Source organism: Bos indicus, chromosome 6, assembly GCF_029378745.1.
Source record: "Bos indicus isolate NIAB-ARS_2022 breed Sahiwal x Tharparkar chromosome 6, NIAB-ARS_B.indTharparkar_mat_pri_1.0, whole genome shotgun sequence".
NCBI classification, from domain to species: domain Eukaryota; kingdom Metazoa; phylum Chordata; class Mammalia; order Artiodactyla; family Bovidae; genus Bos; species Bos indicus.
The window spans coordinates 98,205,781-98,222,001 of NC_091765.1; the positions used below are offsets into that span (position 1 = coordinate 98,205,781).

Consider the following 16,221-nt stretch of genomic DNA (forward strand, 5'->3'; position numbering starts at 1 on the left):
AGTCACTGGGGTCGCAAAGATTTGGACATGACTAAACCAGGGACGGGGGAGCCTGGTGGGCTGCCGTCTATGGGATCGCACAGAGTCGGACACGACTGAAGCGACTTAGCAGCAGCAAATCACTAACACTTTCCGTGTGTATGTGCCAATCCCAATCTCCCAATTCACCCCTCCCACTTTGAGGGGTTTCTCAAAGATCTGTTTTAACAAAAAAGAAAAGTCAGAATAGTTCCACAAGAAAGAGGCCAAAGTTTTCCTGTAATCTATGTCAAGACCTTGTAATACTGTATTGCTTAAAAAAAAAAAACAACAAACAACTTCCCTGAGCTTTAGAAGAGAAAGAAACCTTTCCACTTCACATGCAATGTAGATGACATTAGGCTATTCTCGGAATGGAAGGAGCCGAAGGACAAAGGCTTTTGATGTTTCAAATAAAACCTTGAATGTGAATTTTCAACTCAAACCCCAAGAGAGCTGTCACTCCCCATCAGCCGACACTAATTTTCCGAAAGTAAAATCCAAATCCCAGTTTTCTTTTCATTTCACCATCAACTACTCAAAGTACCTCCATGGTACCTTTTCGTCTCGCCTAGCAAACACAAATGACAGCTTTGGGTGGCAGGGTTTTTTTCCTCCATTTGTTATTGTGACAGCTTTAGCTCATCCGTGAAAATTCTAAGACATGACGCCTGGTGAAGATAAAGCCCTATTCCAGAGGCATTTGATTTGGGTTCAAACCTAAGGGGAGCAGCATACAAGTGACAAGATGAGTCACAGGAAAAAAAAAAAAAGCGAGGAAAAGCCACCTGAAAGGTGGACGAACTTCTGAAGCTCCCAGGGGCCTGAACCAAAGGAGTGGAGACAGCGTCCTTCCCAAAGGCTCTTAGAGGCACAGGCAAAGTACTTTCTGCTGCCAGCGTGTCTCTTACTAAAAAATAACCCTGAATTTTCACAGCAAGGCTAATAGAACTCTCCCAACCAGGCAATCTTGAATTACTCAGACCCTGAGTGGGAAAAAAATGGTTATTTTTATTCTGCTGTTCAAGGAGGCAGCTGTTTATTTATTTACTCGAGACTTGCAGTAAAATGTGTTACACACGGCAATGTCCAACAGACACAGGCAGAACTGAATCAGATTTTCAGAAAACAATCCTTGCGTGCCTGATTAGTTGTATCTGACTCTTAGTCGTGTCTGACCCCACGGACTGTAGCCCACCAGGCTCCTCTGTCCATGGAATTCTCTCCAGGCAAGGATACCGGAGTGGGTTCCGGTATCATTCCCTTCTCCAGGGATATTCTTGACCCAGGATTTGAACCTGCATCTCCTGTATCTCCTGCATTGGCAGGCGGATTCTTTACTAGCTGCGCCACCTGGGAAGCCCCCAAATAACCCTTACAATATGCAGTGCACTGATACTTTCTGTTTATTATTTTTAAAATGTTGGTCACGATTCAAACTGAAGTTTTAAAGCGTCTACTAGGTTACAATGTGCTGTTTGAAATACACTGGGCTGGATGAAGCCTGAGTCTCTTGGCACGGTCCTGTCACATCTTAGCCCTCCTCACCCAGTCCCTTTCCCTAGGAGCTGCCAGAAACCCATCTGGATTGGTCAAGAAAAACAAGACAGCTTTTCTTTTTCCTCTGCATTTCCAAAGTCCTGAAGGGCATCCATCATGGAGGCTGACCCATGTCTAATGGGGGAGAGGGTGTCTATTTTCCCTTACAGGAATAATGAATGGTGAGTTACAGAAGGGGACTGAGACTCCTGGGTTCACATCTAAGTGAGGAGAGACTTCTCCACCAGAAGACCCATCAGATTCTCAACTCACGTGTCCTCATCCTTGGATTCACGGGAAACCTGAGCTTGACTATAGGACATAGGATTTGGGTGCCACAGTGATAGGCAGTGGACGTGCCACGGTGCTGCCCACTTGCAGAACGTACACCCTGCACTGTCTCTGGAATAGTCCATGGAGGGAGGCCAGCCTTCCCGATCACAGAGAGCGGCGCCCTGTGCACCCCAGCCCTGTGGCTGAACACTCAAGAGAGGCACTTGTCTCACCCTATCTTTTCTTAGGGGGCATATGTGACATCTGGGCTGCCCTGGTGGCTCAGATAGTAAAGAATCTGCCGGCAGTGTGGGAGACTCAGTTGGATCCCTGGGTTGGAAAGATCCCCTGGAGGAGGGCATGGCAACCCTCTCTTGCCTGGAGAATACCATAGACAGAGGAGCCTGGTAGGCTATAGTCTATGGGGTCGCCCTTTCACTTTTGTTTTTTTTCATGTAGGGTCTTAGTTCCCTGACTAGGAACTGAACCATAGCCCCTACATTGGAAGCGTGGAGTCTTAATTACCGGACCGACAGGGACACCCCATATGGTGTCCTCACCCTCTTTGAGTGTCCAGGCCCCACCTGAGGGCTCCTCAAGTCAGGGGTTATGGCTCACATGCACCCCCAGCCTCTGTGAACGTCCCTCCTTTCATCTTCCAGGGAGAGGGTCTGCTCTAGGCTTTGGTTCCCTTTGGTTGTTTTGAGAACTAATGGTCCTTCCTGTCTGCCCCCTTCAATTCAGTTCAGTTCAGTCACTCAGTCGTGTCCGATTCTTTGCGATCCCATGAATCACAGCACGCCAGGCCTCCCTGTCCATCACCATCTCCCGGAGTTCACTCAAACTCACGTCCATCGAGTCAGTGATGCCATCCAGCCATCTCATCCTCTGTCGTCCCCTTCTCCTCCTGCCCCCAATTCCTCCCAGCATCTGCCCCCTTAGACATCCCCTAACAGTCAGACAAGACTGCTCTGACTCCACAGGTAAATCCCTCACCATCTGGTGCTCCCCTGGGAGTGTCCCAGACGACTTTTCCCGGTCTGGGAAAGTCCAGCTGCTCTCAGTGTCTCCTCTTTGGCCTTGAGCTTTTTTGTGAGCAAGACTGTCTCTCATCTCCTCTGCACCGTTTGCCACCTTGCGTTAGTCCAGAAGTTTAGGCCAGTTAAGAATCATCATTCTGAATTCACCTATGCAGATCCTGTTTTTGTCTCCTTGTCCCCTTTTTTTTCTGTAACATATTCTGAATTGTTGCTGTTCAGTTGCTCAGTTGTGTCCGACTCTTTGCGACCCCATGGACTGCAACATGCCAGGCTTCCCTGTCCATCACCAACTCCCAGAGTTTGCTCAAACTCATGTCCATTGAGTCGGTGATGCCATTCAACCATCTCATCCTCTGTCATCCCCTTCTCCTCCTGCCTTCTATCTTTCCCAGTATCAGGCTCTTTTCCAATGAGTGGGCTCTTCACATCATGTGGCCAAAGTATTGGAACTTCAACTTCAGCATCAGTCCTTCCAATGAGTGTTCAGGGTTGATTTCCTTTAGGAAGGACTGGTTGGATCTCCTTGCTGTCCAAGGGACCCTCAAGAGTCTTCTCCAGCACCACAGTTCAAAAACATCAATTCTTAGGTGCTTTAGTTTTCACAATTCTGCCTGCCATTGTGTGTCCCCCAAGTTACCAATTAAAGATCTGCCTGAAAAGAGTCAGCAGGCAGCCGTCCAAATAGCTGTTTCCAACCTGGCGACTCACCAAGAGTCACCCGGGTGTTTTCGAACGTCTCTGGAGCCACAGATGCACCCCAACCAGTAAATCAGACCTCTGCGGGTGGAGCCCCACCTGGTATTTTTAAAGCTCCCCAGGTGATTACAAAGTGTAGGCAAGATTGGGAATCATTGTTTATTGTTCTCATTTACAGTGGGTTTTATGTTTTAAGATGCTTCTTCAGCCAGTAGGAGAGCAGATGCTCCAATTTCCAGAGTGAAGACCATTACATCCTCATTGTCCAGGAAGGTCACTTGCAGAGGTTAGATCTCATGTCAAAAAACAGTCTTTTAAATAAAAATCAAGGAGACTGCCCTGGTCCTGTGGCTAATATTCTGGCCCTCCCAATGCAGAGGGCCCAGGTTTGATCCCTGGTCTGCCAATGCAGGAGACGTAAGAGATGGGGGTTTGATCTCTGGCTTGGGAAGTTCCCCTGGAGAAGGCAATAGCAAACCACTCCAGTATTTTTGCCTGGAGAATCTCATGGACAGAAGAGCTTGGCAGGCCACAGTCCATAGGGTGGCAAAGAGTTGGACACAACTGAAGCAACTTACACACACACACACACACACACACACACACGGAACCACAAGATGCACTAAAGATCGCGAGTGCCACAACTAAGACCTGGTGCAGCCTAATTAATTGATGAAAAAATTTAAAAGAATAAAAATAAAATCACTTAGCCCTAAAAATTAAAAAATAAATAAAAAATAAAATCAAGCCAGTTCTCAGCACAAGTATGCGGATCTCCAAAGGGACCCAACCAATGCTGTGGCCTCACCATAGATCACCAAACCCATGGAAAATGAGTAGGCTGTTGCTCAGAAGGGAGAAGGATGGGACTGGGCTGGAAGGGGAAGGCTGGGTTTCCCAATAGAGACAAGAAGCTGCACCTCAGGTGGTCATGGAACCATGGGGGCCATCAGGGGAGCACGGAGCCTGGGCCAGAGCTGGAGATTGGGTAGGTGGCTGCTGAACACCAGATTAGAGTTACTGTGTGTGTGTGTGTGTGTGTGTGTGTGTGTGTGCGCCTGCTCAGTCGTGTCTGACTCTTTGCGGCCCCATAGACTGCAGCCTGCCAGGCTCCTCCGTCCATGGAGTTTTCCAGGCAAGAATACTGCAGTGGGCTGCCACTTCCTTCTTCAGAGGATCTCCCCGACCCAGGGATCGAACCTACGTCTCTTATGTCTCCTGCACTGGCAGGTAGGTTCTTTACTTCTAGCGCCCCCTGGGAAGCCTAGGATTACTGAAAGAAAGAAGAAAGTGAAGTCGCTCAGTCGCGTCTGACTCTGTGACTCCATGGACTGTAGCCTACCAGGCTCCTCCATCCATGGAATTTTCCAAGCAAGAGTACTGCAGTGGGTTGCTATTTCCTTCTCCAAGGGATCTTCCTGACCCAGCGATCAAACCCCGGTCTCCTGCATCGCAGGCAGACACTTTACCACCTGAGCCACCAGGGAAGCCTGAGAATCCTGTAAAAAGTCAGTTACCTTTTCCTGTGTTTATACTTTATTCGATAGGCTCAACTGGAAGCTCTCTGACAGCAGCCATCACCCCACCTGCAAGAGTACGGGCACACAGCTCTGCATCCCATAAGTCTGAGCCAACAAGAGGTTGTCAATGGAATTGTAGATATTCTCGGAATTAATGGAAGCAGAGGGAGAAGTGGAAGGGATGTGTTTAGGAGGAAGCATTTTAAATACACCATCATCTTCTTGAACATAAAAAGCGTACTCTCTTGAAAAACTGCTTCTTCTGAGAAAGGTTCCAGTCAAGAGCTGAGAGTCTCCAAATAAGCCAAGTTTCCTGTCTGTACAGAAACCCCCCAGCCGCCCCTACGCCCACCATGAGACCCATCAAAGACCAGATTGGCATGCTCCACCCGAGTAGGGTGCTTTAGCACTTTTCTTTAAAATAGAAAAAAAAAATTTAATTGACATATCAGCAAATCAGTGTGTGTGCTCAGTCATGTCCAACTCTTTGCGACCTCGTGGACTGTAACCCGCCAGGCTCCTCTGTCCATGGGATTCTCCAGGCAAGAGTACTAGAGTGGGTTGCCATGCCCTCCTCCAGGAGATCTTCCCAACCCAGGGACTGAAGTTGCATCTCTTGCATCTCCTGCATTGGCAGGCAGATTCTTTACCACCAGTACTATCTGGGAAGTTGATTTACAATATCATGTAAATTTCAGGTGTACAGCATGACAGTTTGATTTTATATATATATATTCTTTCTCAGCTCCTTTTCCTGTATAGGTCATTACATAATATTGAGTACAGTTTCCTGTATTATATAGTACGCCCTTGATGGTTATCAGTTTTATACACAATGTGTGCATATGTGTGTATATTAATCCCAGTCTCTTAATCTGTCCCTTCTTCTACACCCTCTTCCCCCTTTGGGAGCCAAAAGTTTCTTTTCTGGGTCTATGAGTTTTTATTTGTGTTTCAGAAATAAGTTCATTTGTATCATTTTCTCTTTTTACATTTCACATATAAGCAATATCATATATTTGCCCTTCTCTGTCTGGCTTACTTCACTGGTATGATAATCTTTAGGCCCAACCATGTTGTTGCAAATGGCATTATATCACTCTTTTTAAGGCTGAGTAATATTCTGTTGTATTTATATGCCTCATCTTCTTTATCTGTTCATCGGCTGATGGGCATTTAGGTGTTTTAGTGCTTTTCAGTTCCTTTCATTTCATTTTCACTCGCAACTCAGTGAGAGTTGACGACTGATGTGAAGTGGACCAGCCAGGTCTGCCATCGAGAGCAGAAAGCTGAGAATATGGAAGTGTGGAGGTACAGCAGACTCTGCTCAGCGCCTTCTCCTGGTAGTCAGCCGGTTGTAGCTGGGACTGAAAATTATTTTGTCTTCATCAGGAATCCAAGGTGCAGATCACTGCTGCTGGGCTGAGGCCTGGCACGTACCCAGCCTGGCTAGGACAGCTCCGAGGAGTCTGTAAGGGCGAGTGAGGGCAGAGCAGGCCACCCAGAGAGAGCACCAGTTCCCTCCCCCTCTCTCCTGCCAACGCAGAGGAACTTTCTCACAGCCATTGCTGTGAGTCAGTCCAGGACAGAGCCTGGGGCTGTGAGAGGCCTGGACACAGCAAGCATCGCCGCTGCAGCAGCTACAGTACAGGCCACATCCAGCTGTATGCGCGCAGTCTGGAAGTGGAGCCCTTCTTTCCAGAGCTCTGCATCCTGCAGAGAGCCTCTCCAGGTGCTGGGATGCAGGGGGGTTCCAGGGTCTGGAGCCTCGGGAGGGGAACCCCATCACACTCCACCTACTAAGACAGAGAGTGAGCTAGATAGAATCCAGACCATGTAAGGACTCTGAACAGGCCAACTCACTCCTCACTCCCCTTCCTCCCCAGAGGTAGGAAAATGACTGCAGTTTCCACTTTTTTCTTATTTATATTATCTCTCCTTTTACTTTGGAAAAGACAAGTTGTCATCTGCCTGGGTCAGACCAAATTTTGCCTCTTACAAGCCCCACAATTTCAACTATGAATGTTGTGATCAGGGTCCCTCCCCTCCTCTCCTGACTTTCCTTCATTGCTTGCATCTTTGATCAAAGGCCATTTTTTTTCAGGGGAGGAAAATTCTTTTCTCTCTTCTCCTATTACTTCTAAAATCGTCCAGTTTTTCCATGGAGCTGCTCCTCCAGGAGTGTTTCTCTGCCTATTTCATGTTCCACATTTGCTAGCCCCCACTGACGTGAGTCTCCTCATGGCTGAAACTCACCACCTGTCAGATCCTGCTGAAACTCAGGCCCTGGCCAGGTTCTGAGATGGCATCTATCACTGGTCATTGACAGCCCTCCAGGCTGGGACACAGTCCCTGGGTCCCTTCACTCTAGAAAGCGAAAAGACTCCAACAGAGCTCATGGAAAGAAATAGAATGTGGGCTGCTAGGATAGCGAGAGCTCTGGATCCTCTTCCTCGGTGATCCTTGAAGTGTGGATCCCAGACTAGAGGCAGCAGGGGCCCGGAATGTGTTAGAAGTGCTATTTGCATCACCATCAGTCTAGGAGAAAGAGGCGGAGCGGTGGTCCCCAAGCACTGGCATGAATGATGGCAGGAGGATCATGGCTAATGTTGATTAAGCATAGGCGCCCTGTACCAGCCTCGGTTCTCAGAACTTTATAGCATATTTAATCATCACAACAACCCTCGGAGGAGTTAAGTACTATTCATAAATCCTGCAGTTTTACCCATGTGAAAACTGAGAAATGGAGAGGTTCAGCAACTTGGTTTAATCGTAGAGTACATGACAGAACAGCAGGTCAGGCTCTACACACGCAATCACACACACACACACACACAACACCACTCTACCTCACTCCTCTCTCTGCCTTTGGTCTTTTTTCCCAGAGCATGGGCAAGGTAAGCTTGGTTCACTGTCATGAGATGGTGAAGTTTAGTGGCTCCAAGCTTGCACTTAGGGCCAACTGCTTGGGTCTGAAGCTTGCTTCTACCACATCTTAACTTTGGACAAGTCACTTAGGTTTCTGGTGCCTATTTCCTCAGTTACAGAATGGGCAGAGGGGATTTAATGCCATCTCTACCAAATTACAGGATTTTTTCACAGAACTAGAAGAAATAATCCTAAAATGTATTTGGAACCATAAGAGACCCAGAACTGCCAAAGCAATCGAGAAAAAAGGACACAGCTGGAGGCAAATGCTCCCAGACTTCAGACAATACTACATAGCTACAATAATCAAAACAGCATCATACTGGTACCAAAACAGACAAATGGGCCAAGGAAATAGAAAAGAGAGCCCAGAAGTAAACCCACACATCTATGATCAATTAATCTTCAACAAAGAAGGCAAGAATATACAATGGAGAAAAGACAGTCTCTTTAGCAAGTGGTGTTGGGAAAGATGGACAGCTGCGTGTAAAATAATGAAGTGAGAACTCACCCTTACACCATACACAAGAATAAACTCAAAATGGCTTAAAGACTTAAATATAAGACATGACACCATAAAACTCTTAGAGAGCATAGGCAAAGCATTCTCTGACACAAATTGCCGTGATGTTTCCTTAGGTCCATCTCCCAAGGCAATAGAAATGAAAGCAAAACTAAACAAAGGGGACCTCTGTCAAACTTATAAGTTTCTGCACAACAAAGGAAACCTGGTTATGAACACAGGGGTATATGTACCCTGTTTATAAAGCCTGTTTATGGTTTCCTTTGCTGTGCAGAAAGAAAATGAAAAGATAACATATGGACTGGGAGAAAATATTTGCACATGATGCAGTCAACCAGGGCTTAATTTCCAAAATATACAAATAGCTGATACAACAAACAACCCAATTAAAAAGTGGGCAGAAGACCTAAGTAAGCATTTCTCCAAAGAAGTACATACTGATGGCCAATAAGCATGTGAAAATATGCTCAACACTGCTAATTATTAGAGAAATGCAAATCAAAGCTACAACGACGTATCACTGCAAACCAGTCAGAATGGCCATCAGTAAAAAGTCCACAAGCAACAAATGCTGGAGGAGGTGTGAAGAAATGCTGTTGGTGGGAGGACAAATTGGTGCAGCCAGCATGGAAAACAGTGTGTGTGCACGTGTGCTAAGTCACTTCAGTCGTGTCCAACTTCTTGCGACCCTGTGGACTAGAGCCCACTAGGCTCCTCTGTCCATGGGATTCTCCTGAATCTCTTAAGTCTCCTGCGTTGGCAGGCAGGTTCTTTACCACTAGCACCACATGGAAAACAGTATGGAGGTTACTCAAAACATTAAAAATAGAGTTGTCATATGATCATGAAATCCCACTAATAGGCATAGAGAGAAAATTCTAATTCAGAGAGATACACATACCCCTTTGTTCACAGCGGTACTATTCACAATAGCCAAGACACAGAAACAACCTAAAGAATGGATAAAATGATGTGGTGCATATATACAATGGAGTATTACTCAGCCATAAAAGAAGGAAACAATGCCATCTGCAGCAGCATGAAAGGACCCAGAGATTAGCATATTAAGTGAAGTCAGAGAAAGAAAAGTATCATATGATATCACTTATATGTGGAATCTCAAATATGATACAAATGTGTGTCAGTCATTCAGTCATGTCTGACTCTTCCTGACCCCATGAACTACAGCCCTCTAGGCTCCTCTGTCCTTGGAATTCTCCAGGCAAGAACACTGGAGCGGGTAGCCATTCCCTTCTCCAGGGGATCTTCCCAACCCAAGGATCAAACCAGGTCTCCTGCATTGCAGGCAGATTCTTTACCATCTGAGCCACCGGGAAAGCCACCTATGATACAAATGAACTTATTTAAAATAGAAATAGATTCACAGGCATAGAAAACTTATGGTTACCAAAGGGGATAACAGGGGTTGGCGGGACCTCTCAGTAAATTAAGATTCTGTGATTAGCAGATACATACTACTATATAGAAAATATTCAAATAACAAGGTCCTACCATACAGCACAGGGAACTATATTCAGCATCTTATAATAATCTAAGTGGAAAAAAAATCTGAAAACAAATATGTGTATATATTCATACATATATTTGAATCACTTTGCCTTACACCAGAAACTAACACAGCATTGTAAATTAATTATACATTGATTAAACATATATATATATAAATAAATGAAATAAAAATAAAGAAAGAAACAGTGATACTAACTGTTCCCATCTACCTCATAGGGAAGATAAAATGGGTTATCTTCATATTCTGTGAAGCTAAAATGGGTTATTATGTGTCAGCATGCCTGATGCAGAGCATATACTTAGTAAGTGTTAGCTTATTATCTCAAAGGCCTCTAATTGGAGGAGGAAAGAAAAGGGAAGAAAAATATGAGACAAGGAACAGAGGGGAGGAACAGAGGAATTGTTGGAAACCCTCCAGCAATTTCTCTGCTAAGAACTCATGGAGGGCCCTGCTGGTTCTCTCATCTGCCTGCGAAGCACACGCTAGTGAAGCATCTTGTGCACATGTGAGGTGGGTCCACCCTGGGTCTCACGCGTGTGTTTAATCTTCCTGTGAAAGCAGATGGCGTTGAACAGGCCCGCCAGCCTCTGTCTCTGTAGAACTGCCTGATGCAAGCAGAATCCTGTGTCCAAGCACAGAGATTCGGGCATCTCTGCTGCTGCAAAGAGGCAACTGTGAGACAAACCGATGAAATGTAAGGCCTGCTTACACATAAGTGAGGATGAAAAGAAAAACGGCCTCTACTGAATAAAATGACGTCTCTGTCTCAACCTTCAGAGCATCTTGCGACTTTGACGAAATGTGTGACTATATTTTACTAGGATTACTGTTGCTGTCAGAGGTGGATGCAAGGAAAAATAAGAGGATGCCAAGCTTGAGGGACAAGAAGGATCAGACCAGAAGGAAAAAGAGACCTGTGACTGGGAAATGTGAGATTAGCTTAATTTAGGGGGAGATTCTTACAAGGAGAGAAAGGAGTTGATGCTCTGCCTCCAGCAACTCCCAAACAATCCAAGCATGAGATCCAAGGAGGTAAAGCTCTGGCATTAGATGAGCCAACTGGATAGTTAACCCGACCTGATTTTCTCCTGCAACCACTCCAGGGTCTTGGTAATCACATGTCCCCTGTCTGTACAATCAGCAGGGAATGCCACTGGAAAAGACCATGATGCTGGGAAGATTGGAGGCAAAAGGAGAAGGGGGTGGCAGAGGATGATATGGTTGGATATCATCACCAACTCAATGAACATGAATTTGAGCAAATTCCAGGTACCAGTGGAGGACAAAGGAGCCTGGGGTGCTATAGTCCACGGGGTCGCAAAGAGTTGGACGCGACTGAGCAACAACAAGCGATGCCGTTTTGGTGTGATTCCAGCTTGTGTTTACAATCTGTGCAGCTGTCAAAAACCACAAGACGGAGATGGAAGGATTTACCTCTTTTCTGTCCTTGATAAATTACAATATACAGTGCAGCCTATAAAACCGTGTTTTTAACCAATTTTGTAATGACAGACGAAACACAGACACCAAAGCAACAGAGACTCAAATTCACTTCTCACCCTGCGATGTAACAAAACCGAATTATCTCTTCTTAGCTTTATTGTTGTTGGGGAATTTTTTTTTACATATCTATGACTCAACTACTTCACTTTCACTTTTCACTTTCATGCATTGGAGAAGAAAATGGCAACCCACTCCAGTATTCTTGCCTGGAGAATCCCAGGGACAGAGGAGCCTGTTGGGCTGCCGTCTATGGGGTCGCACAGAGTTGGACACGATGGACACGACTTAGCAGCAGCAGCAGCAGTCAATATTCAAAAAATTTGAGCTCAAGCTGTTTTTCATGTGGGCTTCCCTAATGGCTCAGATGGTAAAGAATTTGCCTGCAAGGCAAGAGACCCAGTGATCCATCCCTGGGTCAGGAGGATCCCCTGGAGAAGAAAATGGCAACTCACTCCAGTGTTCTTGCCTGAAGAATCACATGGAGATAGGAGCCTGTGCATGGAGTACGAAGCGGGGTACAGTTCATGGAGTCGCAAAGAGTCGGACACAACTGAGCAACAAAGCACACAGCACATTTTTCACTTAGCATTATCTTATATCAGCTTTTCTACTTGCTTTCATAATAGACAAACTTACTATCCTTAATAGTAATATTAAATTTCATTTTTATACAAGTTTGTTTTTATTTTAAATTTTTAGGTATTGCTTTTTCTTTCTGTTTTTTCCCCTTATTTTTTCTTCTTTTGAGTTATTTCTCCAGGATATGGTTTCAAACACATGTTTACCAGGCCAAAGGATGTGATCGTCCATGGCTCACTATACTTTGCCATGTTGCTTTCCAGAAATATTGTACTAATTGATGTCAGTATGAGAATGCAGCTTTCTCCAAAGCCTCGCCAGATTTTGATTTTGTAATTATAATGTACTTTTACCAGCTTTGCTGGCATTGTATAATTTTGTGTTTTAAGTTCCCACGATTACTAGGGAGGCTGCATCGTTTTGCAAGGATTTGTTTTCTTGTGTGAATCATGCATTCTGATTTTCTTGACCATGAAAGTAGTAGAAATAATATTGCTCTCACAGATGTGGTTCCATTCCCTAGAGATTCTGAATGTTCCTTTCTTTTTTTAATCACAATTTCTCCCCTAAGTCACTTTGACTCAAGAAAGTTTTGCTTGGTGGACACAGGTCCCACTCAGGCAGAAGATCATCAATTCAGCTCAGATTCCCAGCGCCCTATTTACTGGTGGCTGCACACAGTAATCCCCTCATAAATTTTCCTGAAGGCAGCCTGCTTTTTGAGTCCCCTAGCTCCCTAATGAACTGTATTCCCGATTTGTCAAATATAGCAAGCAATTATTCAATGTTGTATCATGTGCTACTGGAAAAAAGAAATCAAGGGTGCTATTTTCATGCTTGCCTTTCTGGCCATCCCTGACTAATGACTGTGCCTTTCCGCCAAGGTAGAGAAGGAAATGGCACCCCACTCCAGTGTTCTTGCCTGGAGAATCCCAGGGACGGCGGAGCCTGGTGGGCTGCCGTCTATGGGGTCGCACAGAGTCGGACATGACTGAAGCGACTTAGCAGCAGCAGCAGCAGCATTTACGTACTGGGGTCTCCACGCATTCTACACCTACTGGGTCAGACTCTGAAAAGAGAAGAATGAACCACAGTCAAGATGTCATCTCTGGTAGGAGGAAGGCTGGACAGGAAAACAAGGTCGTGGACAAGATGAAATGAAACAAACAAAAATAGAACGTATTTGAGGGTTGGGATAGTAAACGGTTAATAATACCATCTTATGTATCTTTGAAAGTTGCTAAGAGAGTGGAAGTTCTCATCACAAGAAAACAAAACTGTAAGTATGTGGGGTGATGGGTGTTAACTAGACCTCCTGCGTGATCCTTCAGCTCTATGTATATCAATTCATTGAGGCAGTGGTAAAAAATCTGCCTGCCAATGCCGGAGACTCAAGAGATACGGGTTCCATCCCTGGGTGAGGAAGAGTCCCTGGAGGAGGAAATGACAACCTCCTCCAGTATTCTTGCCTGGAAAATTCCATGGACAGAGGAGCCTGGCAGGGCTACAGTCCATGGGGTTGCAAACAGTCAGACACGACTGAGCAATTGGGCACTCAGAGCACATACATCAAATCATTATGTTGTATACCTAAAACTAACACAATGTTCTATGCTAATTATATGTCAATTGTTAAATTTTTTAAGTGTTTGAAACACATTATAGAATGGACATAAGGTCAATTTAATTAGCTCAAAGAATACCCACTATCTAGAAATGCATCTCCCTTTTGTGGGCATCACTAAAGACGGTAAAACAAGAACAACAAAACCTAAGAGCTGTATGGTTTAGTCACTAGGTTGTGTCTGACTCTTATGACCCCACGGACGGTAGCCCACCAGGCTCCTCTGTCTGTATAAGAAACGCTAAACATTTATCAAATTACTTGATAAAAAAGGCCAAAAGATTTCTCTCTTTTTAAAAAAGTCACTTCTTTTTTAAAAAGTCATTTCTTGACTTTTTTTCCCCTTGCTTATATGAAGGATCCCCAGTCGGGGAAGACTGCACCTGAGCATGTTTCTCACTCAATTCTTTCTGACTTACAAACGTCACTCTAAGGCCACCCACTCATCACTTCCACCCCTCCACAGCCCCTCCCTCACCCTCGCCAACTCCCGGCCACTTTGGTCTGCGGAGATGCCCCAAGGAGATGACAGAGAAGCTACTCCAGCTACTGGAGACCTGTCTACCCAACTGGTGAGCGGCAGGAGCATTTCTGCACTGAATTAGCCACACTGAAGGTCCAAGTTACGGATGACAAAAAGATGCTCTTGTTATTATTATTGCTGCCGCAATAATTGTGTGCAATAATAGTTGTGCTACTGGCACAACGATAATTAGTGAGTGCCTAGAACGAGCCATGAGCTGAGATGAGCATTTATATGCCTATCTCACTGAATCTTCACCAACATTATTTTACCCATTTTACAGATGAGGCAAAGTGAAATTTACAAACTTAGCCAATATCACCCACTAAGTATTAGTAATAACAACTGGGAATAGACACTGTAACGTATCTCCTCTCAAGGTATTGTCACTTTTTGACGATTTGTAATCAATTGGAACTTTTCCCACACGTCTGTTAGGTTTGACTACCAAAAAGAAAAAAGAAAAAGCACTTTAATGTGATCCCTCCTACTTTCCAAATGACTGTTCCTGTGAGGTCAAATGCAAAAGCCCCAGACTGATTTCCCAGGCCAACCACGGGAAGCACCTGGCCATCTTCTGTTCTTTTCTAATGGTTCCACACACAAGCCATCTTCCTCTCAACACTGCCAAGATCCCTGACATCACGTGAGGGGTTGGGGGTGAGAATGTGTGAAGGAGGAAGATGGAGGGTGGGGACCCCAGCACGGAAGGCAAGAGGCTTGTATTTCAGCCCTACTCCCACCACAAACTCACCTCTCTGGACCACAGGTTCCTCATGGCCAAAAGGAAACATCCCCGCCAGCATTAAATGTCTAAGGATTTATGAAGCCTGGGAGTGTCATCGCGCTGGTGGTGCCCGGAGGTGTGGACACAGCACCCCCTACCGGTAGCCTCTGGGCAGTGAGGCCGTGGTCACACGCTCCGCCTGCTGGTCCTGCTTGGAGCTGGGGGAGCTGGGAGGACCGTGGGAAAGGGCAGCAATGGGGGAAGTGGTTCAGACTCGCCCTCAGCTCATCCCCTCCTCTCTTCCTCCCCTCTCTAAACTGCCCTGTGTTCCGATGAAACAAACGTGCTTGGAAATCAGATGGGCAAAGGTTTCAAAGGGGACAGATTACAGAATCATTTAGGCGGGAGTCAGATGGTGGAGGGCCTCCACCAGTGGCTCAGCGGTAAAGAATCCACCTGCAATGCAGGAGACGTGGTTCGATTCCTGGGCAGGGAAGATTCCCTGGGGAAAGGAATGGCAACCCACTCCAGTATTCTTGCCTGAAAAATCCCATGGACAGGGGAGCCTGGCTACAGTGCATGGGGTTGCAAAGGGTCGGACATGACTGCACAGCTGCAGGAGCAGATAGTGGAGGTAGGGCAGCTGGAAAGTCTTGTGCTCAGCCTTGTTGATAACAAAAAGCCACAAGTTACAAAACGTTTAAAAAAAAAAAAAAAGAAATATTCTCTCCAAGGCAGGTATACATCTATTCTCTGAAAGTGAAAAATTCTTTTATAGATTTTGTATGTGCTGGTTTAAAATATCAGGCAAGTAAAGATTCTGAGCTTCCCCCTAAGCTGTGCTTATCAGCTTGAACAGTCTGTCCTCTGAGCCTGCTCACCTTGCAGGCTGAAAACAAGCCCCAGCACTTCATTTTTCGGCAAGGCAACCTGCCCTTCCAAGGTCTCCCGCCTGGGCTCCCTTCCTCGTGCGGGCATCTGATGGGGAGTGTGGGGCCTTGCAATTTACACTCTAGATAAACACACATAAAGTATTCACGTATTTTTTAAAAGACCATTTTAAAACCATTTCTTGAGGTGAGAGGTACTTAATCACTCAATCATATTCAACTCTTTGCAACCCTTTGGATTGTAGTTTGCTAGGCTCCTCTGTCCATGGGATTTTTCAGGCAAGAATACTGGAGTGGACTGCCGTTT

At 45.5% G+C, this 16,221-nt stretch overlaps 1 protein-coding gene and 1 long non-coding RNA gene across 5 annotated transcripts in view; one reads left to right on the plus strand and one right to left on the minus strand.

Moving 5' to 3' along the window:
- SCD5 (stearoyl-CoA desaturase 5) overlaps window positions 1-16,221 on the minus strand; it is a 176,173-nt gene that overhangs the window by 92,229 nt on the left and 67,723 nt on the right. The gene's annotated exons all lie outside the window — the stretch shown is intronic.
- LOC139183663 (uncharacterized) overlaps window positions 1-16,221 on the plus strand; it is a 61,541-nt gene that overhangs the window by 14,837 nt on the left and 30,483 nt on the right. The gene's annotated exons all lie outside the window — the stretch shown is intronic.